This window comes from Rhinolophus sinicus, linkage group LG13, assembly GCF_036562045.2.
Source record: "Rhinolophus sinicus isolate RSC01 linkage group LG13, ASM3656204v1, whole genome shotgun sequence".
In the NCBI taxonomy this organism is placed as follows: Eukaryota; Metazoa; Chordata; class Mammalia; order Chiroptera; family Rhinolophidae; genus Rhinolophus; species Rhinolophus sinicus.
Window position 1 is genome coordinate 2551830 of NC_133762.1, and position 26999 is coordinate 2578828.

General features: G+C 58.2%; 1 protein-coding gene and 1 long non-coding RNA gene across 2 annotated transcripts in view; both read right to left on the bottom strand.

Annotated features, from left to right (window-relative positions):
* KLF13 (KLF transcription factor 13) overlaps positions 1–26999 on the bottom strand; it is a 44092-nt gene that overhangs the window by 9695 nt on the left and 7398 nt on the right. The window lies entirely within an intron of this gene.
* On the bottom strand, positions 13243–26163 carry LOC141568255 (uncharacterized). Its single transcript, XR_012491348.1, has 2 exons — positions 23133–26163; positions 13243–23032 (listed from the first exon to the last, which is right to left on the bottom strand). It is a non-coding gene; the product is annotated as an uncharacterized LOC141568255 (long non-coding RNA).

Here is a 26999-nt window from a genome sequence, read left to right on the forward strand (position 1 = left end):
TGGGAAAGCCCGGTGTCACCCGTGGTCAGCACAGAGCTCTCGGCCACGCATGCAGCCATCAGCAGCTCACACTTGTTGAACACAAACCTGATGCCTGGCCCTGGGGACACAGCTATGACACAGACAGACAGGGCCCTCCCTGCTCCATTCCCTCCACCTCTGTCAGCCCGTCCCAGGAGGGGAGGGCCAATACACTGGCCCCCAGACGGACGGAGAAAACATGTACAAGTTATGATTCATCTGGCCTCTGAGTGGTGACGCTCATGTGGCGCCAGGAGAATGGAGAACAGGTGGGGAAGGTGGCCTGGGCAGGGGGACAGCACTCGCCAGCCTGTAGTGAGGACCCCAAGGAGCTTGTTTGTGGGGCTCATGTGCACTGATGTTCAAACTGAAAAAAACGGAAAGGCAAGCACACTACTCCCGTAGCTGTTGGAGGATGAGCTCAGACACAGCACGCAGCCTGGGGGACTTCCCAGTGCATTCTTCTGAGAGAAGGACAAACGACTCCTGCCCGGGGAAGGGCCTCAGGTACCTGCAGCCGTCCTGGCCTCACTCTGAAAACCATGCCCCCAGGACTGACGCGAGGGCGGTGTGGCTGGGCTGCGAGGGGAGCACGGGGTGTGTACCCGGCGTGGGCTGGGGGCCAGCTGCACTGAACTGAACTGCTTCCAATTCGCACCTGCCGCCACCTGGGCATGTGACAAGGAGACAGCAGCAGTGTCACATGGCTGCCACAGGAGAGAGCTCGGTCTCACTCAGAAGTGACACTGGCCCTCTGGGAAGGGAAACCTGACCCCCAATTCCAGAACCCTGATGGGAGCTCAGTAGCCTAGGCCTGGGATACCCCAACTTTTGTAAGAAGGGCAGACAGAGGCTGCGTTTGGGGGGAAGGGTGCTGTGACAGGGAGGCAGGGTGAGCAGAAGGGGGCTGGGGGCACAGGGAGGGGGTGAGGGAACCTAGGGGAGGCCCAGGGTCACTGTGGCTGGCTTGGGGACCCAGGGGCAGGGGGAAGGGAGAGCCCCGCAGGGGTGAGGTGGGGGTGTGGCAGGTGCCTGGCAGCAGAAGTGAGGGCTGAGTGGCAGGGCAAGGCGGGCACATGCTGGGGAGTGGGGTGGGGCACAGTGCCAGGGTGGTTGGGGGAGAAGGGGCGTGCAGTGCATGGGGGAGGGGGGAGGGGGAGGAGGTCAGAGCCTGCAGTGTGGGGGTAGCTAGGGCCCTGGTAGCGGTGGGTGAGGGCACAGGGCGGGGTTACATAAATGTCCCTGGCGCCACTGCCTGGCGGCCGAGAGAGATTGCCTCATCTTATCAGGGAACAGTGAGTCCCACAGCTCTCTTGCCCAAGCCGCAGGCAGGGCCGGACACGGCGTTCCCTCCAGGACGGGGCTGCGAGCTCAGGGGCTCTCCGCCACCCAGCGCCCACCGGGCCCTGCACCTGTCCCCCACCCACAGCCACACGTGCAGGTGTAGTGGGTGGACCGCGTGCGCAGGTTCCAGCTCAATCCTGAGCGTGGGGGCCCCTCCCGCCCTCAGTCCAAAGGGCGGGCTGCCGGTTATCTCAGTCGCTCCATCCAGCCCCACCAGGCCGGCTGCCCCCACTTGAGTGGGTCCCTCCTGGCTGCCACGGTGCACAACAACCACCTTCGTGGCTCCTGCATGTTAGCTGCTTGTGGGCAGTCTCGGGGGTCGTTTCTGCTGTCTCCCCAGCAGCTGCCCCTGAGCCCAGGCCAGAACTGTCTGCAGGCTGGGTGCTTCCCCACCTCCTGCTGGGGTTTCTCAGCCCAGCTGGCTGCAGTGGCCAGGGCTCTGGGCAACCTGGCTGAGCTCCCCTCTGTGGAAGGGAGAAGGGGGGTGCATCTCTGCCCAGGGGGCCTCAAGAGAAAAGAGCAGATGGGTCCATCAACTTAATAGGGCTGGGTGCCCAGGATCCCATGACCAGACTCAGCGAGTACAAAGAACCCACAAGGGTGTGTGGCTGGTGCTGGTGAGTGACAGGGCTAACCAGAGGCAGAGGGCAGCACAGGGAAAGGCCTGCACAGCTTCTCCCAGGCTGCCCGGCCCCCACGCCCACGCCCTGGGCACTCACCACCAGCCATGGCCACCGATCCCTGCCCCAACCCCAGGACTGCCCGTGCTCCACTCTAGGGGGTCCCGCTCACCCCTCCCTCTGGGGCAGCTCCCCTGCAGCCTGCAGTAGAAAGGCCTGTCCTCTGGCGGGGAGGGGACTTCCCTACTTTCTCTAAGAGGCCATGTGACTGCTCTACCAGTGGTTTAGAGACCCCCAGGGGGCTGCATGCAGCTGCCCTGAGGCCCGGGGGGGGGGGGGGGGGGAGATGCCAGGTAGCGGGGCCCCCTCTTGCCGCAGGACTTGGCTTTCTGCAAGGAAACAGCACCTGCCGACCCCCTGCCTCCCCACTCAGGCCGATGCCTCAGAGGTGGTCCTCTCCTCTCTCCCAGTTACTGTGACGGTTAATAGGAGAACACATGTGCTCACGTGAGATGCTGTTACCACCACTGGGGCCCCTGGGCAGTGCGTGCGCAGGGACCCTGGCCGGTGGCAGACCATCACGCTGGGCACCACAGGGCGCGTCCAAGCCCCACACCAGGCGGTGCTCACCTGGGCCCAGGCCCGGCCCCATCACGCCGCTGCGGTGGGGGCACGAGCGGCGCTGATCACACGCTCCTTGACACTCTTGCACAAGCCAGAGCTGGCAGGACATGAAGGGAGGCGGCGCCCGGCTGGAGGCTGCTACACACGGCCTGGGGGCACCGCGTAAACAAGAAAATCCACCTTCCTCCCACGTTTGTGCCTCTGGCTTTCTACTATGGGCGGAAGCCTATTTTCAAAGGAGGCATTTTTGTTGTTGCTTTGCTTTGTTTTGGAATAAGACAACGTGATCCTAAAATTCATCCAGAAAAATACATAGAAACAGCCAGGAAAACTCTGAAAAAGAAGAATGATGTGGGGGGGACTGGACCACCAAATACTCAGTACGTTGTCTCCGAAGCTGACGACTGCCCTTGGGGGCAGAGCAGAGATGTCAGAACCAGACCCACAGACAGTGGGAACCGCGGCAAATGTGAAAATGAAACCACAGAGTCCTGGAAGAAAACATGAGACATCGTCAAGTTCTTCCTGTGAATCAAAGTCGGAAGCCATAAACAAACAGACGGATGCATTTGCTGACAAAAGTATAAAATACTTCTCCATGGACGGAGTCACCAGAAGCCACAGCAAAAGATAAATGAGGAAAAATATTTGCAGCTCATGTTACAAAGGGTTGATCGCCAATGTAGAAAGCGCTCACAGAAATTAAAAGGAAAAACAAACACCTAACAGAAAAATAGACCAAGGCTGTAATGGACAGATCCCAAAAGGAAATCAAAGGACTCTCCAACATCTGAAAAGATGTCTAGCAGAAGACAAATGCAAACCCAACCCCAGGACATCCTCCTTTTTCCCTGTCAGGGTGGTTAGGCTCCTGCAACAGGCACTTTGGAGGCTGCTGGTGGTGGTGGGGGGTGTCGGGAGAACTTTCACTGGAAAAATACTTAAACTGCTTGGATTTTGAAACACACGTTACTTACCTATTCAAACACGAAATAAAAACAAACAGCTACAGCAAACTAGGAAATACTAGTCACCAAAAATGCAAAGTCAAAAGCAGGCAGTAAAGGGAACGAAGCTGAGTTCCTGGCCAGGCACATCAGGCCAGAGCGCCCTGCGATCCTGCCCCACAGCTCCCCTTAAATGACTGTCCTTAATGGAGGCAGGGCCAGTGGGCTTCCCAGCTGTAGGAGAAACTCAAAAATAGCAATCGAGACCAATCTACCTTTCTAGGAGGTGTTCCCAGGGCAGGAAGCCTGGGCTCAGAAGCCCCCAATCGGTTTGCTGGAGGGCACTTCCTGACAAACAGGTTGACAGACCCTGCCCAATTTAAGACAATGGTAAAAATGTGAGCAGCAGATGACCCAGGGGTGTAGTTTTGTGTCCAAGGCCCCTTCAGGCTCCTGAATATCACGCTCCTGTCCTAAAAGATGGAACAGGACGGGCCCTGGCTGCAGGCCCTTCCTCCCCTCCCCTGGCAACTTGGCAAGTTCGTCCAGCCCTCAGCTGGGGTGGCACCAGTCACCAGCTCCTCGACAAGGACGAGCCCTCAGCCAACGTGGGCCGCCCACACCATCCCCTCCCCAAAGAAACAAGTCCTCAAGGTCGGCCAGGGGCCCCGGGAGCAGAGCAAAGGGACTCCCTTCCTGCTGCCACCTGCCAGGTGTACAGCCAGCCCTCTGCACCCCAGGCCCTCCTCCCCCGCACACGGGGCTCTGTGGGCAACCAAGGGAGAGGCCCCTCTCTGCCGAGCCTTTGGCAGCCACTCTGTCCCACTTCCCTTTCCTGTGTCCCCCGCCCCCCCTTCACTTCCTCACTTCTGTCCCCTCCCTTCTGCCTTCTTGGTGGGCCCTGCCAGCAGGGAGGGGACCCAGCCCTGGGGACGAGCCCCAGCACACATCCAAGCCTCACAGGTATACAGCTTTGAATCTGCCATGCGCCCGCTCACGTGACTCCACCAACCCTGAGAGACAGAGACGGGATTGAAGTCAAAGTGACCTCACCAAGGTCACACGCCCAGAATGCCTAGGCTGGAGTCTAGATGCCACCTGGAAGGAAGACATTGTCACAGCCCCTCCCCACTGTGGAGTAAGAACTGCTGTTAACGACTCGGCCATTAACGTGCCAGATGGTGGGAGCAGAAGAGGAACCATCCAGGCTGAGGGCCCATCTCACAGACCAGGGCACTGAGGCCCAGCACATTCCCCCCTTCTTGACACACATACCATAAGGTCCCCCACCTTGGTACCCTGGGGCCTCCAGCTCCCCAGGAAGAGCCAGTAGCTCTCAACCCGGTCAGGCTGCATTAGTCCCATCTGCTCCAGGGGCCTCTGCAGGCAGTCACCAGTGCCAGTGGCCACACCTGATTCGGTGGAAGGCACTTTTCCGAGGCCCTGCCTTTGAGAAGGGCTGAGCGCCCTGAGGCAGCGCTCGGACAGTGGAGCTAAGAGGTGGTCCCCAGGACCAGCACCCAGCCAGGCCGGCTCCAGGGGCACCTAGCAGGCTGGAGAACCTAGCAGCCCATCTCTCTCAGGACAGAACGTCATGAGGTTGCAAACGGAACACAGCAAAACAATCTCCTTTTCGCAGTTGGCCTCATAAATAAATAAATCAGAATTAAAATGTGTAAGTCATTTTATTATAGTCCTAAGAAGCCTTTGGCTTTGAAGGGAGATGATGCAAATAAAAAAAAAGTCAGTCACTGACCAGGCTTCTCTAGACAGTGGAAGCGCTCAGATGAGCGGCTCCAGACACCTGGCTTTTGCCTTGGCCACGGAGCCATTTGTGCCCGGTGCATTCTGGGAAAACTGTTCTGTCTCAAAGCACTGCCTGTAGAGAACAGGCTGCTGCGGCCGTGAGCTGGAGGCTCGCCCCTCAGTGAACCTGACTCTGTCCGGGTGCATCCCAGCTACACACCAGCTCGGCACCCTGCCCTTCGCCAGTGAAGAAAGCCACACTGCTGTGGGGAGCGATGGCGCTACAGGGGCCTCGGGGCTCAGGGGACAGGCCAGCCCCTGGCTTCACCCAGCCCCTCCCTCCCCTCCACCTGCCCGTTGCCCTTCTCCGGCCTCTAAGGTAGCTGACCCTGGGGGCACCAGCCAGGAAGAAAAAGCAGGTGCCATTCTGCATGCCCCCCAACCCCCATCAGAAGCCCCAGGGTTGAATGTCATCTTCCCTGACAACTCTGTCGCCCTGTACCCTGCCTCCTTCCCGCAGGACCCCAAGTGGGGTGTGGGAGACTCTCAGCTCTATGGTGTTGCCCCCCACCCCCACCCCAAGGTCACTAGAACCAGGCTCATGTGATGGGGGGAGCGGGTGGCCAAGCGGAGGGTGTGCGTGGAGGCGGCCCAGCTGTTTCTCTCTAACGTCCTCTAAAGCGCAGACGGGGACCCACTTCTCAGCAGCCCATTCACAGGAGCCCACCAAGAAAACACTGCTGGGGGCTGAGCCCCACTGTCCCCATGGGAAAGGCACGTGTTGTGCAACCAGGGCCGCAGGACGGAAACACAGCCATGACCTTGGGAGACGGGATCATGAGAGTATCCTCTCAGCATTCCTACACTTTTTAACCAAACAGCTTTTTATGGTGCAAAAGAATGCAGTGCACTATCTCACAGAGTTGTGTGTGCACATATATATATCCAGACTTCACAAAATTCTATTACAATATAATAATAGTCTCACCCAAACTCCAGCTTCCTCACTGGGCCTGCTTCCACAGAACCCAGTACTTCTGGCCTCTGATGAGAAAATAGCGCTCATTTACACGCGTGGGTGCACGTGCCTGCAAAGGTCAACAGGCCCACATGCCAGGAATTTCATGAAGCTGTTTTCCCTACTTTTGCTAAGGGTTACAAAACACATTTGAAAATTTCCGTTCCCAAGGTCCCTTTTGAAACAGCAATAATAAAATACCAGTGGTTTCTGCCAGCTCCCCCAGACAAGGGCTCTGGTGTCCCCATACATCCCTCCTTTCTCCTGAAGGGACCCACAGTGAGAGTCTATGGGCTCCCACTGCCAAAGCTTCCAGGTCCTGGACTTCTACATACCGTGTTTCCCCGAAAATAAGACTGGGTCTTATATTAAGTTTTGCTCCAAAAAATGCATTAGGGCTTATGTTCAGGGGATGTCATCCTGAAAAACATGCTAGGGCTTATTTTCCTGTTAGGTCTTACTTTCGGGGAAACACGGTGCTAGGGGCCTGCTACCTCCAGGCGGTCAATGCTCTGAGTGGCCTCACGAGAGCTGAGCCCACAGAACAGACGTTTCTGTTTCTTTCCCCTCTATTCTGATGGTCACATTACCAACTGCCTCCAACGGGACGCCAGGAGCATTTTCCCTGAGTCGAGTGGCATGACCACCTCAAGCCCCTGTCCTTCTTACCTTTGCAGTCAAGAAGGGACCAGTCCTCTGCTCCAGGAGCCAGCAAGCCGTCAACAGTCCCATTCGGGAACCTGTGCTCTTCTGCACACGCGGCCATGAGGGCTGCTGGCAGCCCGGGAGCACATTTCCGTCAGCATTTTCAGAGATGGCCTCAAACACCAAGGCAAGGCAAGGCATGAGTTCACCATCCACAAAGATCCTGGTTGATTTTGGTTAAAATGTTCTTTTGAGGTTGATCAAAAGTGAAGACAACTCACATCCAAAATATATAAAGAACTCTGAAAGCTCAGCAATAAACACCCAATTTTATAATGAATGAAGGATCTAAATGCCACCAAAGATGGACAGATGTCAGAACACCATGTGAAAGACGCCCAGTATCGTTTGCTGGTAAGGAAATGCAAAGTGAAGCGATGAGACGGTACTAGAGACTTACGAGAATGGCTAAAATCCGAAAAACCTGACAATACTAAGTGTCGATGGAGCCCTTGGAACTCTCGTTCACCGCTGGTGAGAGCGCAACCCGGTACAGTCATTTTACGACAGTTTGGGATTTCCTTAGAAAGTGAAACACAGACTCACATACAGCCCAGCAATCCCAGCCCTACACATTCACCAAATGAACCAGAAGGCCGGCCACAAATGTTTATAGCAGCCTCACTCGTAATCAGCAGAAACCAGAAGCAAGCACTTTCTACAGGTGAACGGAGAAACAAACTGCGGCGTGCACATCCACAACAGAACACAATTTGATAACAAAATGGAAGGCACTATTGCTTCACACACACACACACACACACACACACACACACATCGATGAATCTTAAATGCACTTTGCTAAGTCAAAGAAGCTAGACCCAAAAGTCTGTGTACTGTATGACTGTTCGTGTGACATTCTGCCAAAGGCGAAACTGTAAAGGACAGAAAATGCATCCGGGGTGGCAGGAACTGGGGCATCGGGGAGTCACACAGGGATTTTTGGGGTGACGGAGCCACTGTGCCTGGTACTGGGGTTATAGATACTAAATCGTCTGCGTTGGTCAAAACCTATACAACTGCACGTCGGGAGTGCACGCTGATGTGTGCACATTTTTAACGTGTAAAGGAGCTTGGGGGATCCCAGGCTGGAATGCAGACTGTGACAAATGTACGACACGGCATCTGGCAGGGGGCGGGAAACGGAGCTGACCTAAGTAACTTGGGAAAACGGTGTTTTAACTGGCAACTATAAGACTACAGACCAAAGCAACTGTTCAGTTTCCCAGGAGAGTGTGGGTAAACAATTCCCAAACTGTTCCACATGTGTGCTGAGGAAGAACAAACCAGTGAAAGCATGGAGGGTGGTGGGAGCCATTGTGACAGTAAGCAGGGGTGAGGGGGGGGTTACAGATCTGAATGAGTCCTTCCTGCGGGGCTGCCCCGTGTCTGAGACGTCGTGTGAACTCACGCTTAGTTCAGTGTGCACACACAGGGAAAGGTATGGGCTGGGACACAGGTACGCTCCCTGGCTGTGTCCCTGGGAGGCGCCAGAAGCTGCAACAACCCAGCAGCACACTCAGCAACCGGATCTTGGTTTCTAAATACCATTTTCCAATAAAAGGAATAGGCATGCTTGGAAGACTGGCTCATTATAAGATGAACCTGAAGCATCTTGTAATGCAAGAAAATAAGGAAGTGCACAAAAAAACAAAATGACGGGGGGGTGTCAAAGGGACACAGGAGTAAACCTGACAGAGTTCCAGGCCAAGTCTGGAACAGTTGAGCAACAAATAAGTATCAGTGGTAAGTCACAGGGATATCATTCTCCCACTGATATGATGTGATGAGAAGGGCTCCTCACCTCTGGTATTTTTCCCAAAAAGTCACATACCCAGTCTAATTACAAAAAAAACACCAGACAAATGCAAATTTAGGGACATTCTACAAAATACCTGGCCACGACCCTTCAAAACTACCCATCAAGGTCATGCAAAGCAAAAAGTATCTTAGAAACTGTCACAGCCAAAGAGAGCCTAAGGAGACATGACGACTATAGTTCAGATAATAAATTATGGAAAACCCATTTCATTTACATTTTGTGACCACTACAGCAGTAACCATGTAGCTTACTGCTGAGTAATAAGTCAATACTTCTTGTAAGGGCAAACAGCTAACACACCCTCTCTTGCTGGGAAAACAGTAAATGCTGGAGAAAGTTAAGTGATTTCTGACCCTCCTCAGATGCTTTGGGAGCACCTGCTCATGCAGTGGTCACCTTTGCCAACTAGACATTTCCCTGATCAATGACTGCCCTCCTGGAGGACAAGTGCACGGGAGCCCCCTGGCGACGACGGCAGTGACAGCTAAGTGCCCATTATCCACACCTTCTTTTCCCAGAGAACACGTCTGCAGTTTGCAGCAGCAACGCACCAGGTAACAAGGCTCTCTTCCCGACTCCCTTGCAGCTAGGATTGGCTTTGGGACCTGATTCTGGCCAATGAGCTCTGGATAAGCCACTGGATGCATTTTCGCAATGAAGAGGGGCCATGGGCCATATTCTGCCCTTAGCCCTTGCCCTTCCTCCTGCCTGGAGTATGTTCCAATTCCAAAGCTGTAGGAGCAGCAGGAGTCATGTGATCATGGGGTGGAAAGCATGGCTACATTCAGATGCCAACGAAGACTAAACAGAAGGAGAATGCACCTTGGTCTCTGGTGGCACCCTGGAGCTGCTACACCAGCCCTGGACTATCCACGTTGGGACCTGAAACCGGAAAAGAAACCTATACCCGCCAGCCTTAGATTTCGACCCTCTCCTTTCTCTGCACCTGTCTTTTCACAAGCTGCCTCCGGTTGCTTCGAGAACATGGCTCCACGTAACTTTGGCTGGAATTCCTGGATCACATCACTGGACCAGAACAAAAGGGCACTGGCAGACTGGGGGCTGGACAATGCAGCCCATGACAGCGGCGGAAGCCTGCGATGGGACGGGATGCTCCTGCTGACAAGGGGATGTCCTCATCTTATCCTCTCATTGCTCCCAGACCTCCCTGTGCTGGACCTAAAGCCAAGAGGGACTCTGGACACACATGGCGACTCATCACCTTACCGTCCTCAGATCCCTCTAAAATTAAAGGGAATTTTAAAGGACAAAGGAAAAGGGATAATAATAGTAATTTGGAAGCTGGGAATTAGAAAGACGGCAGAGAGAGCCAAGAAGCGCTCACCGGTGCCTGCACAGCATGCCCCCGATGGCAGTAGGCGTGCAGGGGCTGACGGAAGGGCACCTGAGTTAGTTACAACAGCAGCAGACACGCCCGTCTCCTCCCCACCTCACAGAGACGGCCTGCCTTTCTCATACCTGCCCAGGACAAGTTTACTGTCTGAGCAGGTCAGTGGAAATGGGGACCTTGGGCCAGGCACCCAGACACGGCTCAGGGCACCCTCCTTCCTGCTCCCCTGGCTGCTCTCTCCCCGCCCAGCTCTCTGAGTGCAGCAGCCAGGGTGACACCCCCTGGCAGGGACCCCAGCCCCAGGCAGCATCCCAGACCCCAAGGATCCTCAGACATCTGACAAGAGCCTGGGATGTGGGCGGGCAGCAAGTGGAAAGAGGCAACCAGAGTGCAGAGGCCACGTGACACGGGAGAAGGAAGCTTCCAGAGCTGTCCGTCATCTCAGCCGCAAGACCCGGCAGGAACAGGACACTCCTAGAAAAGGATCCAGAAACCTGCGTCTGAACGGGAAGGCACACAACCCTAAAATCTCCATCTCAGGGTTGAAGGGAACCTTGAGAATGTCTCACAGAAAACAGAGCAAGAAGATGAGCAAATGGATGACGGGGGGAAGGTAAGAAAATGGAAGGATCGGGCCAATAGTTCCAACTGCAGAAAAACTGAGGACCTGGAAGAGGAGCCATTTCCCAGAGCACGTGCAAGAAGAGGCCCCAGGAGCCCTGGGCATTCACGGCTGCACCCCAAGGCCGCTGCAGGGCCAGGTGCCTCCAAACTCTGGGATAGAGACCCCAGCCCAGAAGTCCCAAAGAGCGTGTGGGCTGCACATGACCAGGGGTCAGGACAGCTCCCCTCTGAGCAGCAACACAAGCGTGGCCTTCCAAACCCCAAAGCCTGAGCCTCGACACCCATCCAACAGGAATCAAGTGTCAGACCAGGGGCAAGACACTCCCAGACACGTAAGGCTCATCGAACATGGCCCCCTGGCCCCCTTCTAGGTGCCACTAAAAGCTGAGGCACAGGTACAACAAAATGGGGCCCAGACAGCCAGAGGGGTCTCAGGACAACAGTGACCACCAGTCGGGGGGTGGGGGGCAGTTTGAGGGGGACCATCAGGGGTGGAGAGGAGGCCCCAGATCACTGACACTGTACAGGCCATGCCAAGTAGAGAGCCACATGGCTGGGGGACCCGGGGACAAGTCAGTCACAACAGTGCAAAGAAAACCAAGTGAAAAAGGCAACTATTAACGCTACGGAAAAGAAGAAACGTGCAACACCTGGGTCACCCTCAACTAGCATTTACTCAGTCCCAATCATCTCTGAATCCTGAATGCTGAGCGAACCCCAAATACCTTAATATCATAGTCGGGGGGGGGGGCGTGACGGGGAACTCACTTATCATCTGCCATCGCTGGAAGTCAACAGGTAACGGCCGACAACCGAAGCACAGGAATGGCCACCAGGGGCATGCAGCTGACACAGCAGGGGACCAGCGGAACAGCCAGCCGAGGACGCGGCCAGTGGCTGCCCCTGGGAGATGAGGGCGAGCCAGTCACCTTCTCCTCACAGTGACTCGGGTAGGACGGTTTGGGCCTTAGGCGACATGGCTAATAAAATGTTTAAGTAATTTACAAAATGGGACAGGCATGACATTCTCGGCAGCCAAGGCTTTCTTCTGAGAGTCGCTTTCCTTTCCTCGTCCCCCTCTGCAGAAGCCGTGGGAGGGTGCGGCTGCGTCGGCATCCCAGGCGTGTGGAGGCAGCAGCGTCTTCTCTTCCCTGTCCCCACCCCACCGTGCCCCCTGTGCCAGAGCACAGGAGCGCGTACGATTGCTTTTGTCGTCGTCGCTTTTGATTTTATAAATATCTGTGTCCAGAACATTCCACACTGACAGAATGGTTGTTTCCTGGGTACCCTCTGCCTGCAACCATCCGATGTGAGGTCACGGGACAGTGAGATGGGACCATTTCTCAATTCTAAGGCGTCATCTGTGGTGACCTCAGGCTTTGGCTTTTCTTTATTTCACATTTAATTAGTATAATTCTAGCATTGGGCTTTCATTTAAAAATGTGAGTGCTGAAATATTTATGGATAAAATGATACGGTATCAGGATTTCCTCAAACACCGTCCAGGGCAGCGAGGGGGAGGGGATGCGGGGGTGGGGAGGTGATGGTTGGGCGGGGGTTCGTCACGTGCTCCTCTCAACCCAGGCATCTGTCTGTCTTCCCCAACAAAGGTCTCGCTGTACAGACGAGGGTGTAACGAGCGCCTCAGGCCCAGCCCCGAGGCCACTGGTGGCTGGGCTTCATCCCTCTCTGGCCCCCCAGGTTGGGGTTCGCTGGGCTGCTCCTCTGCCCATCCTCCCATAGGCAGGGTACCGCCTGCAGCCTGGGCCCAGCACCCTGGACGCGCCAACCCAGTTCGTCCACGCAGGCCTTGAGCTGGCCTCCACAGCTGGGCGGGACGGGGCTTGGCCAGGGACCTCCAGCCTGCCACTGTCTCCTGGGCCTCCCTGCGGCCAAGCGCCACGTCCAACCCCAGACTGCGCTTGTCTGCTTGGTCCTGGAGTCTGGGAGCTCTCAGGAGTGCCTGATTCCCAGGGGTCTGTGAGCCAGGCAGGGCCGCGGGGGTTCATCCCAGATGCAGCCTGGTTTCTGTCTGAAAGTAGAAACAGACTCAAAGAGAGTTCCTCTTCTCTTGTGCACGTCAGGCCCTGTGGGAGCAGGGTCCTTCAGTGAGAGGGGCTGGTGGGAGGAGGGGTCCCGTCTGTCCCCTGCGCCTGGCCTGCCCAGCCCGCAGCAGGGAGCTGCCCCCTCCTCTGACAGATCATTGTGGGAACTCTGGCCACAAACACCGCAGCCCCCCTTCCAGGCGGCTATTCTGGGTCTGTGTCTCCCTTTGGGGGGGCGGATAAGGAGCTAAAATTAGCAAACGGCGAACAATTGAGGCCAGGAATCGGAGGTCAGCTGAGGATAACGGTTTGTTTTCTGCGGCTCTGAGGTGGTTTGAGCAATAAAGGGAATTGAAAATGAAAACAAATCTGGAAAGCAGCCCAAACCGGGCAGGACCAGGGAGCCGGAGGTGGGCAGGCCAGATGGCAGGGCCTGTGCCAGCCTGAGACCCTCCCAAGGCTGCCCCTGCCCGGGGACTTCCTGCTACTTCTCTAGGGCACGAAGAGCGGTCCAGCTTGGGTTACAGAGGGCTCCCCGGGCCCTAGCCTGGCCTCCACTCCCTTTCCTGGGCGGGCTGGCGTCGGCAGCTGGAAAGCCCCGGTCACTGTGCTTCGCAACCAGCGCTACAGGCCGCTGCTCTGGTTCCACAGACACTCTTTAAGAGGATCAAGTAAAGCTGCCTCAGTGACAGCCCAGCAAATCAGGCCCAAGGACAGACAGTCTGTGACACGCTAGGTGACACAGCCAGCACACAGCAGAGCCTCCCCCGCCGGCTCCCTGCGCAGCGCCCCTGCCACCACCCTTGGGAGCTCCTCCTCCTCCGGAAGGCCCACCCACATGCTCAGAGGAGGTGCCCCCAGAGCCCCCAGCTGGCAGCAGAGGCCCTGACCACAGCAAGGCATGACTGGGAGGCAAGGCCCAGGGCTCCAGGTCCGAGGGACGAGGGAGGGAGGCAGGGAGGAGTCTGACTCTTGACCAGCCTGAAGGGGGCCGGCTGCACCAGGGAGGCCGGCCCAGCCTGTCACTGTGCTATGGTCACAGAGCTGCCTCCTCTAAGGACCCCAAGGAGCCGCCTGGGGGGTCCCGCTGCCCAGTGGTCTTGGGACTCTATCTTAATGTCCACAGCCTGGGCCCTGGACACAAAGTCCTCCCTCACTCCAAGGGCACCAGCGTGGCCGTGTCACACGTAGGGCTAGGACAGCCGTTTACTAAAGCACACGGGGCGGGGGGGCCTGCAAATGCAGACACCCCAGCCCTGAGGACGGGCTCCCGCTTGTTCCCAGGACAGAGCAGGTACCCAGAGGCGCTTCCACGGGGCCACCCAGCGCCAGGAGCCGAGCCACACCAAGCCATCTCACCAGCGGCTGGAGCGGCTGCGCCCAGCCCCCACGGGACCAGGCAGGACGCGCATGGCCTCTCTCACTCATGGGACCCGAGGGACATTCTACGGTGGGGGTTGTCCTCAGCTGCACTGACACCTCCAGCCGGCCCTCTGGCCACCAGGGCTGTGCATCCAAAGCAGGACTGAGGATGGCGGGGACCAGGGCAGCTGCAGGGACAGAATCGGAGTCCACAGCTGCCTTTAAATGTCCTCGTCCTTCAGGGGTACAGAGGCGTCCCTGCGGACACCAGAGCTGAGAACAGGAATGGAAACCCCTGGGTGTGGCCTGAGCCCGGATGATGGGAAAAGCTCCCACAGCCGCCTTCCCAAGGCTGGGCACTGATGTAACAGAAACTCACGCCCTGGGCAAGTTGATTCTGGCCCCCACACCCTCCAGCCTGGAGGGCCCAGAGGTGGGGTACACAATAGGAGAGTCTGGGGGTCCTGGGGTAAAGAGCTGGCCTGGGGCCTTTGTTATATAAATTCTACCCAAGAGCAACCTGGGTTCACTAGAGTAACCCCCTCCCTGCCAGCCTGAGGCCTGGGTGTCCTGCGCTGGGGGTGCCGGCTGAAGGCCCGCTGCCCCTGAACCACACGTCCTTCCAGGCATGCTGTGATCCCCTTGGGCTGGGCCCACCGCGGTGGCCGTCACTCAGTCACAGGCTGTTGCAGAAGAGCAAGTCCCTGGAGGTGACACGACAGCTGCCCGACCCACACGGCCTGGTTAGGACACCAGTGAGGAACGTGTCAGGATGCCCTGGGCGGCCATGACAGGCCCGGTCGCAAAGCCACTCAGCTCCTTGGAGACGTGAGCACGACCACATATCAAAAGGGGGACACACAGAACAATAAATGACTAGTGTGGGACGAGCCCAAGGTTCACATTAAAACACACATAGGTAGAATGTCGTCATACTGACCACCACACCCCCACAGAAAGGCCACTGAAAGTGGGTCCCTACCCATTCAAAGCTGCTTAGCCCACGAAGCAGCCTGGGCAGCGGGCGCTGGCCTGGGTTCTGTGCCCTGGTCTGTACCCAGACCAAAGCCACCGGGGCATCTTGTGAAGTCAGGCCAGAGGCCACCTGACACGCCAAACCGCTTTCTCTAAACTGTGACCCCCAGGGTGTGAGGTAAAACGGCACAGTGGAGGCGTGGGCACACCGGCCCCAGGGAGCCTGGCTGGAGGGGAGAACTAAGTCCCCGGCTGGGGCCCCGAGACAGGTCCGGGACCAGGCACTCGACCCCTGCCCCCATGACCAGCCACATGCACCACAGGACAGGGCTGCTACTCCCACTGCAGCCGAACAGGACCCACGCTTCACACGTGGGCCAGGCCAGTGGGCGGGACAGCTGCTGTCAGTCCATCCCTGGCTCAGGAAAAAGTGCCCACGCCAGGAGCCACACAGCTGGGTCACTGAAGCATGGGCGACATTCCCACGGGGCCCGGGGTTCCCACGGAGGTTTATAGTTGCAGATATGACCCTACAGTAAAGCGACAGAGAGCACCTGTGAGTAGGGGGAGCAGGCTGCACCCACGTCTGCACTCTGGTTCTGAAGAGGACGCAAGGCCTCCACCAAGGGCCCTGGCGAGGAGAAAACTGATGGCAGCGGCTGGGGCTGCGTCCTGCACCCAAGCACCGTCCCAGCCTCGGGCTCATGAAAACACAGCTGTCAGTGCCCCGAACAGGGGCTGTGTGTCTGCAGTCCCGCCGGCCGTGCCGTGGGCACCAGGAGGGCATCCCAAGCTGTGTGTCAGAGACTCAGGGCTCACTGAAGCTGAGAACAGAGCCGCGGTAGAGCAGGTGCCATTTAATCTCCTCTTTGAGCTTTTTCATGTTTGTAGTTATTGTATCATTTCCCAGAAACACGTGTGTGCACACACATGCCACACATGGCATCTTTCCTCCCAGAAAACACTAAGGCTGGGCTGACACAGCCAGACCCTGGGTTCTGCTGTCACTTAAGCGTAGAACCAAATCAACAGGAGGAGCAGCGGGGCCCGCGTGCTTCTGCTGCGCCCTATTTTCTAGACTGGACCTCTCCAGGGCTCATCCTGCCGGGGGTGAGTGGCACGCTCCCCTCCCACCAAGCATTTCCACTTTCCTCCACCAGCAGGAAGACCTGGGGCCTGGGCCTTGTCGTCAGAAACTGACAACAGGTGCCCAGAAAGAGAAGAAGTAGCCGCCATGGGGGAGGCAGGTGCTGGGGGGTGGCCAGGCCGGAAACCCTCAGGCAGGCGACACAAACACCTTTCCTCATCACGTGACCCCAGGGCTACGCTGTCCCGAGTGTCCTACCAAAGATGCCACAGGGGCCCACACACAGCCATGGGAGGCAGGATGGGCGCCTTCAGGCCCAGCCACCCTGACACCCACTTCTTCTTCTTCCCTTGCTTTCCCAAGTGACGCGCCCTGTCTGTCCTCACCCCTCCCTCGGTGCCCAGCCCCCGATCCAGACCCCGCCATAGGCCTTCTCTTCCCACCACGTCAGGAGCAGCGTGACCCCCTGGATCCCCACATGCAGCCTCCATCTCATCGCCATGGCAACGCCCCTTCCCGTCCCCAGACCTGCCTCCTGAGGGTCCCCTCCGACTTGCTACCCAGCCTGTGTCACATCCCTGCACCTTGACTGGGGCAGCTCCTCTGCTCCCCCTCCACAGCCCACCCCCTGCCCTTGGTGAACCTGGCTCACAGCTTTGCAAAGACCCCCTTCCCCTCCCCCTCCCACAAGCACCAAGCAGGGCACTTCCCCAACCACCGGTCAGTGCCCCAGTCTCAGCACAGAAGCCAGTTGCCCTGGTCTCCCAGGTGGTGCCAGTTTGGCCACAAAAGCCTTGGTGCTGCTGGCAGAGCGCTGGGGGGGGGGGTCGCCTGCTGATGCTGAGAAGACGTCCAACCCCTGACTCCTTGCCCAACCACCCTAGTTTCTCCAGCCTTCGAATACTACAGGGCTGGGTGCCCTGTCACAAACCTGAGCCACCACCGCCCCCACTGAAGGCCAGCGGGTGAGGACCTGACAGCCCCACCCGGAGCCCGTCCTGTGTTGGGCCCCCCCAGGCTGCACCTCCCTGACCTCAGCAGCCTGGCTGCTGACCCCCAACTCTGATGCACTGGGGGTGCAGAGCAGTGGGTGAGGGGTGAGCCCCAACTACCGAGTGTCTAGAAACTGAAAGGTTCTGAGGCCCAGGTGCTGTTTTCATTTCTTCCTCCAGTTGAAGTTGATGCCTTTGAAAAGAAGGCACGGAAGTGAACTACTGTGACATGGCGGGTGTCCCGTCACCCTACTGTAGGGGCTGGGTGCTGGGGCCGGCAGCTGGCAGCCCCCAGGCTCTGAGACACCAGGGGTGCAGGCGGGAACTGAGAGGACGAAGAGGTGGCCTTTGGAGTCAGTCCTCTCCACGGCGGGTCAGCGTGAGGGGGACCAAAGCAGCAGGGAAGGCGGTGGGCAGCTGCAGAGGGGACAGGTGCCGTGGGAGCTTAGCCCTGAGCTCCGCGGGGGGAGAGCGGCTGCGAGTCCAGGAAAAGGAAGAGGGTGCTTTCTGGAACTACACATGGCTGATCTTCCCAGAAACAAGAGCCAAGACCACTGAACTCTGCTCTGTGGGAACAGGCCTGCGCGCCCATTGGGACAGGCTGGGTGTGAGGGGCGCTGGGCAGTGGGGGCGTTTGCCAGGCCTGGGGTCTGGCAGGCACACACGAGCGCCACCTGAGGTCTGGGGACACCGTGAGGACAGGCTGCCCTCTGACCCCTCCCTCCAGAGCCAGGATCAGAGCACATTTACTCCCCACCTGCAGCTGCATGAGGCAGTAGAGACAAAGAGCTGGGGAGAGCTGGGGTGCAGCAGGAGCCCCCAGGGGGTCTGCCCATTGTAAATGGGTGGTGCACACATGTTTTCATGAGGCTAAAAGCATGTGAAGACTTTGCACCAGGATGGCTGAGAGATGCCCCCGGCCAGAACTGAGTACAGACCCAGCACTGGTGTGCTCAATCCTGTGACGGAGGTGGCCCCCAGCCACGGGGACGGTGCATTGGCACAGCTGCCCCGGGCCATGGGAGACCCAGCACAGCATCACAGGGCCAACAGCCCTGGGCCTCGCCCACCGGCCACCTGAAGATATGAAGGTGCCACTAATCACTGGGAAACGGAACAGGGCAGCTACAGGGGCAGCTCGCCTCTCTGGCTTGCATGAGTCAGTATTCTCTCCTTTCCCAAGTGTCCCCTGGCCACGTGCCACTAGGCTCACGGTGGACCCTCAGGCCCAGGTCGGCCCCCACCCCCAGCACTTTCTGAGAAGGCACCCAAAGGAGGGGGCACCCACATGCCTGGAGCGGGTGAAGGGGGGGTCGGGGTGAGACACCCAGGCCTCCCAGGCCCAGAGCAGCACCCGGGTCACACGCTGGCCGCACAGGCCACCCAGAGGCAAAGGCACTGGCCAGAGCACCGAGCAGGCCCGCTTGGCCAGCACCCCCGTCCCCCCGGAAGCCCTGCCAGCTGGATGCACGGACGGGTCTGAGCTACGGCGCATTTGCAGTGGGTTCTGGCCTGAAAACACAAGTGAAAGCAGCGATGAGGACACCTGAGCAGTCTGCAGACAGCCCCTGCCCGCTCCCAGCAAGCGAGCGAGCAAGCGGCTGCAGGGTGCTGTGGGGCCAGACCTGGGGGCCCAGCTGCACAGGCGTGGGGAGCAGGGCGTGAGACCTGCTCTACAGCGGGAGTGACAGGCTCTGGACAGCACAGCACCAGGGGCTGACTCAGGGTAGCCCAAGTGCTGGTGGGTGTTTGCCCAAAGGGGTCTGAGCCTGCCCAGGCTGTGACCAGCTTCCACGGGCTGGGTGTCTCACAAACAACAGGCTTTGTTTCTCCCGGTCCTGAAGGCTGTGAGTCCGAGACCAGGGCACCAGCATGGCCGGGTCTGGTGCAGGCTCCTGCTTCATGGCCGAGCCTTCTCGCTTCTCCTCACATGGAGGAAGGGGGAGGACGCTCTCTGGCACCTCTTTCCTAAGCGCGCTAATCCCACCACCAGGAGGGCTTGCAACCTGGTCACCTCCCAAACGCCTCACACGGAGCAGCAGGACGTCAGCACATCCATCTGGGGACTAATCATTCAGACCATAGTAGGGAGCGTCCCCCAGGGCCAACGCCATCCCACAGGCCAGCCATCTGTGCTGCAACTAATATTTACTGGTCAGGAAACGGCCTCGTGCTCTGCTCGGTGGCCGTCTCCCTGGGAGGAGAGGACCAAACCTCCTTTACGCAAAAGCGCACCCAGAGGAAAAGTGGGGGCGGAGAGGGAGGTGGCAAGGTATTTCCCTGAAGGAGACACATTACAGTGAAAGCAAGACAATGACGGGAGGGGGGAATCCCAGAGCAAGACGGAGGGCACACGCTCACGCCTTCTTCCCCAGCTGATTTGAAAATGAAGAGACACCAATTCTGTGCCCAGTGGTCTACGGTGTCCTTGTGCCGGCTGCCTCCAGCCTTTGCAAGGCTCTATCTCCCACAGTGGAAATACCCCAAACCAGGGAGCGCGCCCAGGACCCGGGGCCAGCCAGCTAAGCAGAAAACTTTCCCAGGCCATTTCCTGTGGTTGGAAATCGTCCCCTAATACAAGGAAACCCAGCTTGTGTTACTGTGGCCCAACGAACAGTGCTGCTGGCACAGGTGGGCACGTGGCCCCGCCAGGGTCCATAGGACCCAGGTCACCTGCTGGTCACTTGCTGGCAGAAGCATCTTCCCGCTCTGGTCCCCAGAGGCCAGCCACCCCATGGGCTCCTGCTTTCTCCACACAGGTGAACACCCAGAAGGTGACCCCCCACTGCTTGTAAGGAGGCTGGGGGGTGACTGAAGGACATCCCAATGTGGCCGCCACCCGCCCGGCTGGGTTGAGTGGACGGGCGCAGCAGCACAGCTGAGCCAGGGAGCCTGTGCTCAGGCGCCTCTCACACCATGTCGCTTGGAGCAGAAAAGGGAGGAGACCGGCCCAAGCAGCACAAGCCTTGGCGGCCTCCTCTGTGCGACAGGGGCCAGTCCGAGGGAGGACGTGGACACCTCACGGGGCTGTACAGTCACAAACGTCCTCTAGAACAACCAGACGCCAGGGGACAGAGAGGCGGCCAGCCAGCGCCAGGTGTTGTCTCAGAACATATGCCCACAGCTCTTCACCCAAAACCTCCATCTCAGCCCACACAGGAAACATGCTGGTACAAAACACACTAACACGGAGAGGGACAGCAAGTGGGAATGGGGTACGGTCTGCCGGAGAGCTGACCAGCCAGCTCAGGGCACCACCACACTCCTGTCTGCAGAGCTGCTGCCCCAGAAAAGAGAAGACAAGGGGGCAATCCAGATGGCCCGAAGCTCAAGGAGGCGATCACTTGTGCAAACAAGATGTGGGACGCGTGCTAAAACCACAGAAGCCCCGGGAAATTATAAAAATTGCCAGTGGGAGTCGTGAGTGGGGTTCCCGGCTGCCCCCGGCCAAGATGCTATAATAACAGAGGCGCGTGAGGGTCGGCTGAGCAAGGTGCCCTGCAAACAGGGTTTCTGTTGGTGTCAGGTGAAGAGGGCCCGGCAGGAAAGCCATCGTGGCACCTGGGCCTCCCTGAGGGGTAGGCACCCTCCTCCCAGACCGCAGCCTTCTGGAAGTCCCACCCAGAGCACACCTGGACTCAGCAAGTCCTTCCATTTGGGGGTGTCACCCGGCAGAACTGGCACAGCCACTTGTCACCCTGGGATGGCCGAAGACTAGTGACACCAGAGGAGAGGAGGGGGAGGCACTACCCCTGTGGCCACCTCAGGGAGGTGGGTACTTCCAGAACGGTCCCGGGGTCCAGGTCTTTCAGCTGCTTCTCCTCTTTAAAGAGACAGGCCAGGTATAGCTAGCTGGCTCGTCCCTGGAGGCTCTGGCTGGTAACAAATGAGACTCACCTGAGACGCCCCCCCCACCCAGTCTGAGCCCAGCCACAGGCAGTGGTCTCCATAGCAACAAGCCTCTGGAACCTCACGCCACCAGGCCTTCCTCCAGCTGGTCCTCCCCACAGGTCCCGGGCATTTCAGACTCAACTTGGGCAGAGCCTGGGACACAGCTGGAGCCACACTGCCCAGGAGGCTCACCTCACAGACTGCCTGCCACAGGGGCTCTGGGCGGGCCCTGGGCCACAAGGGACACCTGCTTCAAAACAGTTCTAAGGAGTCAGTTTCTTTTCAAAGAAGAAGGCAGCAAAAGTGTCTGTTCACTGGGTGCCTGTGAGCGGTATTACAGTGGGTGACATTCTGCTGTCAGGTTAAACACACACTGCACACACACACCTCATACACATTTACACAAAGATCGCACACCATACATACACATCACACAGGTGCACTCACACATACGCATACACCACATACAACACGTGTGCACACATACGCATACACATATCACGTGCGCACACACACACCCCTCACACTGGGGGCCTTGCTCTCTCCTCTCTCAGAGGTCAGCACACCCCGACCTGCTGCACAGATGAGAAGCCAGAGCTCAATCTGCCTCCACTCAGAGGCGGGTCCTCCTCACCCCCTTTTGTTTCTGTTTAATGACAACGCATAATCTGACACAAAGGCCTTCTGTGATGACAACCACACACGGAGAGGCCCCTGCAGGTCACCAAAGCACAACACCGTGGAGTCGTGGAGTCGAGCTCCCCCGTGGCAGGACGAGAGACGCAAGTCCAAAGCCCAAGCTCTCAGGACTGCACAGGGCACGCAGGCACCAGGCAGCTGACAGGCTCCCCGACGGCGTCAGTGCTCGGGACTTCCCCTACTCTTCACCCCCATTTCAATACCTTTGAGTTTTTCCCCCAACACTATGCGAAAATATCCTTCCCCAAAAACATCCAATCCTGCATACGCCCTTGAAAGGGGTCCCTTCTGAAGGGAGACAGGACGGCAAGGAGGTGGCTTGGAGCCGACATCGCAGGCGGCCCAGTGCTTGCTGGGAAAGCTGGGAAAGCTGGGAGGCGTGGGGGACACCAGGGACTCACCCTAAAATACATGCAGCGGATCTGGGCCGTCCCTTCAGTGCTGGGGTGGCGGGCCTGCCCCTGGGGCCATCCCATGAGCCCTGCTGTCCATGCAGGTGCACGCGTGGTAGTGGCAGGGACGCCAGTGGAGGGAGGGCCACAGGCAGCCCTGGCCCCTGCCTGTGTTGAGGGATGGGACCCGAGTGGCCCTGCACACACACCAGGACCCTGATACAGGCCTGGCTGTGACTCTGCAGAGAGAATGAAAGGACAGCCACCTGCCAGGGTCACCGGGTCAGCTCCATGGATGACAAAAGGGCTTCACGTCAGCTTTCTCACATATGCACCTGCTCTTCCTGGTTGGGGGCAGGTGACTCTGAACCAGGTAATTTATAGGTGGACCGAGCAGGGAAGCCCAGGGATGCCTCACCTGAAGGGCAAGTGCTGTGTGAGAACCTACAGGATAAACACACACACACGTGCACACATGTATATACACAGATGCACACGTGTACACACACTGCACACATGCATACACACACGCAGCAAAGTGGCTGGCGGGGCCCCCACCTGGCCAGGCCCCTCAGGTGTCCCCGAGGTGGCTGGCAGGACGGCAGGGGCAGGCAGGAGGCCGAGGGCACCTCCAGCCCACGTTACCTACGTGTGCAGTTACAGTTTAACAGCACACACCAAAGCGTCACCTTGCACCAAGGTCTACAGTTAGTTCACAGCGTGGCCTCCCAGGGAAATCTGGTATCAGATGGGGAGAGCAGCGCTGCCTGGAATCAGAAAGATTTACGGGTCTGTCAGACGACTTTTGGGATCCCAACACCCTGAGACGAGAGAAGCATCTGCCCGCAGTTTTCCATGGATCTTCACCTCAAAGCCAAGCTGACCCTGGCATGGTGTTGACATCAGCGCTCGGGACCTGGCCGCTGGCCAGTGCTGCCGCCTGGTGCCAGCCGTCGGCGGGGGGGCCCGGTGCAGCCCCTGCCCTGCCTCGCCAGGGCCTCGCCACACTTGAAGAGAAAAAGTCAATGAATCACTGCGAGAAACGTTCTTCCTACAGAGACTATAAATGTTTATTAAGAAATTACAGGAACTGGGTCAGGCATTTTGGTATCTTAGTCACTCCAGCTAATTTAAAAAACAAACAAAAAAATGAAAACAGAGCCTCATCCTAGAAACTTGAGACAACAGAACTTCTCTCGCCACAAGCACTTTGAGCTCCAGTTCAGGCGGTTGCCAAGGCGACCCAGTGTTTACCTCTCCTCTGCTTGTAGGAGGATGCTGAGTGACCAGGAACAGCCAGCAGCCCGCCTCCCCCCACACCCGCAGGCCAGCCCCAGGCTGCCAGGGCGTCCCCGGAGGAAGCCAGCGCCACCCCCACCGGGCTCCCAGGCTGAGGCAGGGCTACAGCACAAAGGAGAGGTGTGGTCACTGCCCTCTGCACCCCCACAGCCCTGCTCCCCAGCACGCCCCCCCCCCCAGCTAGTCCTGAGGGCTGGAAACCCCTGAAGACAGGATGAAAACCGTGCTTAGATCCCGGGGTGCAAGGAAGAGGACGGTGGGAGGAAGAGGAAATAGGGAGAAGGGGGAGGGAGAGGAAGGAGGGGAGGTGAGAAGAGGGCAGAGGAAGAAGAGGAGAGGAGGAGGCGGTGGGGAAGGGGAGAAAAGGAGAGGACATGGGAGGAGGGGAAGGAGGAGAAGTGAGGGGGAGGAAGGAGAGGTGGGGAGAGGAGGAGCAGGGGGAGGAAGCAGGGGAGGAGGAAGGGGGAGGGGAGGAGGAGGGAGAAGAAGGGGGAGGAGCAAGAGGGGGAGGGGGAGGAGAAGTGAGGATGCACCAGGCTGAACTCTTAGCTGGCAGCCAAGACCTCAGCCCTGACCAGGCAGTCACCCAGCCCCCGCCGCCCCACACCACGCTGCTGGACCAGGTCCAGGGCAGAACGGCCAGACAAGTGCCCCGCTGGGGACCAGGAACATGCACCCTGGAGTGTGGCTGCAGGGGTCTCCGCTCCTCCCTGACGGCCAGTCCAGCCTGCACAGGAACTGCTCCTTTCCTCTGTCTGGCAGGCCATCGGCCTCCACGCCGCCCACGGGGTCGTGCAGAAGCAAACGTCCCTGCCACAGCCTGGCCACCTGGCCAGATGCCTCGTGACTGGCTGCCTGCCAAACGAACAATCGTCCTGAGCTTTGGCAGGCGGCTAACCACATGCACGTGCACAGACACACGCACACACGTATACAGGCACGCACACCTCACACACTTAGCCATGACATACACACATGCTCACGCTTCTACCAGCACACACATGTACACATTTATTTGGGCACACGCACGCACATGCTTACACATGACAATACACGGACACATAAATCTCCGTCCTCTGAGGCTGCCGGTGCTGAACATGCAACAGGACGTTCCTGGAAGGGGTGTGCATGCTCGGCTCAGAGTTCTGGGAGAGGAGCAAGATCAGGGGACGGCTGCCGTCTTTCAAAGGCTGAAGTCAGGGAACTTAAGAATGACGCATGTGTCCGAGGAGAACGTACCCTAAAAAGCCCAGCCCGTTCGTTATTAGGGAAGCGCAGCTTCAGATCAGAACCCGAGAACCCAAGGCTGAATTTCCAGGCCAGACCCCAAGGCCTGACACTCACTGTGCTCCCCACACAGCAGTGGGACACCTGTGACGGGGCACAGGGCATACACAGCTAACACTGCTCGCGGGCAAGATGGCGGCCTGCGAAGCCCCTCAGACCCTCCCAGAGAATCCCCTGCTGCCCAAGGCCAGCGACAGCCATTTTAGAAAACAGGATTTGCCACGCAAACAGACAAAAAGGGGCACTCTGGAAAAGTCCTAAAATGCTGGCATGCAGGGCTGCAAGGAGCCAGTGTCCCATGGGATCCTCTCGTGCTGCCCTGAGGGGCCTCCCCGCCCACCACGCCACCCATGGCAACGGATGAACAAGCACAGGGAAACCCTCCCACAGTGGGGGCCGCCACAGGAAGTGGGCGAGACCTTGGTGACGGGGCCACAGCACATCCACAGGGGCCGTGTGGGTGGCGTCTACACAGTCTCAGCCCCTGCTCACCCTGCCACGGGGCATTGGCATGCCGGGTGGGAGGGGACTTGGGCTGGGGACCAGGAAGCCACCATGGCCGGCTGGGGGAATGAGGACAGTGGGCAGTGAGTCAGGGAAGCAGATGGCTGGAGCACAGAGCCTGCTAAGTAACCAGACTTTCCGTCACTTGTTACGCAGCTCAAATTAGCATCAGTGGCAACTCTGTAATTAATTCGCATGTATCATCCCTCCTTCGTGATAGGGTTTGTTATTGCTAGGATGCCGGGGTGCACCCATGGTGCCAACCCCCAGCTCCCAGACCCTCCCTCCGATCCCAGACATGGTTTCCAGCATGTCGCCCAGCCAACGGCCCAGGAAAAACATCCCTCTGTGCCAAGGACAGGCCCGGGCCCCTGGGCCTCGGCTCCTCCCCTCCACAAGGGCGGAGCTGAGGTTCAAGCTCGCCTTTTCTGTTTCCTCTTTCCCAATACCTCCTTGCAAAACCGTCTATTTTCCATCAGCCATGAACTTTAACTTCTCCCACTAGCCCCAAGCCCAGCTCTTTATCCTTTTTTTTAAACTGAGCGTTTATATAACAAAAGAGTTAGAGACAAGTGAAAAGGCTGGAGGAGAATGGCCTCAGGTCCACTGAATCCAACGGCGTGAGGAAACCCCTTCCTCGACCCTGGACCACCAGCCAGGCTGCCCAGCCATCATCCTGCTGACCCACCCCCTCCAGGTCTGGTCAGTGGCCCCGGGTGGGGGTCAGGAAGCCCCCTAAGCTCCTCTGAGCCCACTTCGCCCCTCCCAGGCCCAAGCTCCCTTCTGCCTGGCCCATGTTTACAGGTGACAGTCACCTCCTCCTGAGACAGGAACCCAGCACAGGCACTGAGACACACACTCTCTGGTGAGTGATTTTTAATTCAGGCGCCATTTCTTGCAAAGCTCTTCCACGATGTACCCCAGGCTCCAGGGCCAAGGAGACAGGCCTGTGCCCCGTGCTCAGAACCGTGGGTCACCACCCATGCAGGCAGGCCTGTGCCCCGTGCTCAGAACCGTGGGTCACCGCCCATGCAGGCAGGCCACGCCCCGGTGGCACAGCATAGGCACTTAGTCTGAGGCATCAGGCCGCAGCGTGTTTTCAAACAGGTCACCTTGGGACAGACTGGCCAATGGCCATGGAGTGTGGCCAAGTTCCTGGTTAGCAAGTGTTTTCTGTGTGATGAACTTCAAAACGGAGAACAATAAACAGACCCCCCCCCCAACACAGACACGCCCCAAAATGAAAACCTGTGGAAGTGTGCCCTCTGTTCTACTTAACAGAGTGATGTTAGTGAAAGACTGCCCCCCCCCCCATGCACACAACACTCAGCAGCAAATGGGGATGACCTTGACCCCAGCCTGGGTCAGGAGGGGACCCAGAGCCCAGGTACTGACAGGAGCGAGGGGATGACAGGCAGGGGAGCAGACTCTCCCCAAGGCCTAGTGTCAGCCCAGGAACCCCGAGCCTCCAAGAAGCCTGACGTGCACACAGCGGATCCACAATTGCTGGGGGCAGGGGGCCAGGGGGACCCTAAGGCCTAAAAGTGAACAAGTGACTGAGAAACCCAGGGGCCACATAACCACACTGCAAGCTGGCGTCTCAGTTCAGTCACAACAATCAACAAGATGCTACATTTATGTGTG